A 3,492-nucleotide genomic window follows, 5' to 3' on the forward strand; every position below is an offset into this window, starting at 1 on the left:
ACGCGCCGGTCAGGCGGGGTTGCAGGAAGGCGCCAGTACGTCCCAGTGGTTCTGGCAGGATCGGGACGCGCCGGCGTCAGGCACTCGTTGGGGCACCCCGGTGGGACCGGGGCCTCGCGGGGGCAGGGCTTTGGGCGGCCTCTCCGGGCGGGACGGGATGAGGGTGTTGTCGGTTGCTCGTGACGTCACGCGGGCGCCATCTTGACGCGGCGGCTGGGGTTGGGGTTGATCTTCGCCGTTGTTGCGGTCTCAGTGCAGTTGTCACCGCTCGGTGTTCCCCCCGGTGTTCAAACCTGTGTTCAAAAGCTGCTTGAGGACATGGGCTTTGTCACCTTAGTGGGTGTGAGGAGGGGTGGAGGGCGAGGAAAGCGTGCCGGGCAGCGGGTGCGGTGGGAGTGTGGCTGAGGAGATGGTGACTGACAGGGCGCAGTTGGGGTATAGGGCTGGGTGAATGTGGGTGAGGGAAGTATGGTGTATCGGGGCATATAGGGCTTTTGGGGATGTATGCGATACCCAATTAAATTAGTGTTTCACTCCTATGAGAGACTTGGGGCTGTAAGGATTCTTAAATGAGTATTTCACTGTATATAGACTTAGACAAGGCTATAAAGGTCCTCTAGATAAGGAAGCCGTGCAACAAGAGGATCAGATACATTCTCTCAAACCAGTGTAGGCCTGCCTCCTGTTGGTAAGGCCTAAGAAATAGATAAGCGGCTGCGAAATAAAACCAGGAGCCTCTCTGGGTTGTAAATTAGACCAAAGAAGAACATGTAGTTAATTGGCATGACTAATCATGCACTCCAATCTCTAACTAACAGATTTCCATAAAAGGATAAAATGAGTGGGCTTATTTCTTCCCAGATAAACACCATGACCCCCAGAGATCACTCCTCAAAATTCGCAACATCTGAGCCGTAGTTTTATCCACACAAATTGCGCATGAGTAAGGAGAACTGGGTGGGTATTTCACAGAATTGTAATGAATCTGTATAAGTTGTAAACTTGTCTTGGTGTGCATGATATGTGGAACGATTCCCCATTCACCCTGTACTGCAATAATGTCAGTTTCCAACCTGTCATTCTGGTTGGCAAATTTATTTCCTGAATTTCGGTGACATATGGATGAGGGAAGTATGGCCCATCTTGAAGGAGGGGAGGGCATGCAGCCTCCTGCTGCCTGTCCCCACAGCTACACATTCAGAGTTGTGCAACCAGGAGGGGAAGCTGCCTAAGAAAACACTTCTGGGGCACACCTGAGGCCTCCTGGCCCTCTCCTTCCTGTGGGCAGACATCAACAGCTGCTTGCAGAAACATGGGTGCTCCATGCTGCTGCCCGGTGTACCTCCTTTCTCAGAGGGGTGATGTGGCTTCAAATGACCTCAGACCAGTTGGCTTGTGAGTTGGTGGTTTCATACCCAGCACCATGTGCTTGCTGGAATATGCAGAGTCATATGTTCTAGAGCCACGTCTCAGAGTAGTCGTGAGCCTTAGTCATCACTGTGGTGGTGTCAGTGCATTAGTCAGAGCCTATTTTTGACTTCTTCAGCAAGAGAACTTGTGGAAAAGCGAGTCACAGCAGCACTATAATGGCAGTATTTCTTTTAGAAGAGTAGGACTTTGAAAGTACTGAGAGCAAGATTCCTGAAAGCTTCCTGTATGACTGTGACTCTGGTATTTTCTTGCCCTCTCATCTCAAAATTACAGGACGCATCTCTTACCTCAGCTGTGATGTGCAAGTATAAAACCTAAAGATATCTAGGTTTCATTTACACACACAAAAAATATTTTATAGAATCATAGAATAGTTAGGGTTGGAAAGGACCTTAAGATCATCAAGTTCCAACCCCTGTGCCATGGGCAGGGACACCTCACACTAAACCATATCACCCAAGGCCTTGTCCAGCCTGGCCTTGAACACCGCCAGGGATGGAGCATTCACAACTTCCCTGGGCAACCCATTCCAGTGCCTCACCACCCTTACAAGTAAAGAACTTCCTCCTTATATCTAATCTAAACTTCCCCTGTTTAAGTTTTAACCCGTTACCCCTTGTCCTGTCACTACAGTCCCTAGCGAAGAGTCCCTCCCCAGCATCCCCATAGCCCCTCTTCAGATACTGGAAGGCTGCTGTGAGGTCTCCATGCAGCCTTCTCTTCTCCAGGCTGAGCAGCCCCAACTTCCTCAGCCTGTCTTCATACAGGAGGTGCTCCAGTCCCCTGATCATCCTCATGGCCCTCTTCTGGACTTGTTCCAACAGTTCCATGTCCTTTTTATGTTGAAGACACCAGAACTGCACACAATACTCCAGGTGAGGTCTCACGAGAGCAGAGTAGAGGGGCAGGATCACCTCCTTCAACCTGCTGGTCACGCTCCTTTTGATGCAGCCCAGGACAAGTTGGCTTTCTGGGCTGCAAGCGAACACTGAAGCCGGCTCATGTTCATTTTCTCATTGAACAACACCCCCAAGTCCTTCTCTGCAGGGCTGCTCTGAATCTCTTCTCTGCCCAGCCTGTAGCTGTGCCTGGGATTGCTCCCACCCAGGTGTAGGACCTTGCACTTAGCATGGTTAAACTCCATAAGGTTGGCGTCAGCCCACCTCACAAGTGTGTCAAGGTCCCCCTGGATGGCATTCCTTCCCTCCAGTGTATCAACTGAACCACACAGCTTGGTGTCATCGGCAAACTTGCTGAGGGCGCACTCAATCCCACTGTCCATGTCACCAACAAAGATGTTGAACAAGACCGGTCCCAACACCGATTCCTGAGGGACACCACTCGTTACTGGTCTCCAGCCGGAGATTGAGCCACTGACCACAACTCTTTGCGTGCAGCCATCCAGCCAGTTCTTTATCCACCGTGGGGTCCATCTTTCAAATTGATGTCTCTCCAATTTAGAGACAAGGATGTTGTGTGGGACAGTGTCAAATGCTTTGCACAAGTCCAGGTAGATGACATCAACTGCTCTACCCCTGTCCATCAGTTCCATGGCCCCATCATAGAAGGCCACCAAATTGGTTAGGCAGGATTTTTTAGCATATTTTGTAAGGAGTTTTAGATCATATGTTAGAAATTATAAACTGATATTTCTTCAAAATGATATCAGAGTTCATATTTCTTATGCGTTTTCTACATCAGAAGCATTTATTTTAAATCATCTGGGGTCTACAATGGTGCACTATTACCAAATGTGCTGTTGTTTTTATCTGATTACAAACTTACATCAGCTGATCCCTTGCTCTGCTGTACGGCCGGTCTCGCCTCTTGGATGCAGTTTGCATTTTGCTCCCGTTTTCTAGGGTTTGAGGCAGTCTGCAGGTGGCACCGTTGCTTCACGTTCAGGGCCATCATTGACTATCCTGAACCTATTGCTGGAAATGAACTCTTCCCGTCAGATATTTAAGGCAAAATGGAGTGTCGTTTTCTCAGTCTTAAATTTCGTAATTATATTGAAACTTATAATTTCACTTAATGAATCAGACAGAATAAAAAAGGCAC

The sequence above is a fragment of the Pezoporus occidentalis genome, unplaced genomic scaffold (genome assembly GCF_034315485.1).
Source record: "Pezoporus occidentalis ecotype Australia unplaced genomic scaffold, CSIRO_AGI_Poc_V1 ctg54, whole genome shotgun sequence".
NCBI lineage: Eukaryota > Metazoa > Chordata > Aves > Psittaciformes > Psittacidae > Pezoporus > Pezoporus occidentalis.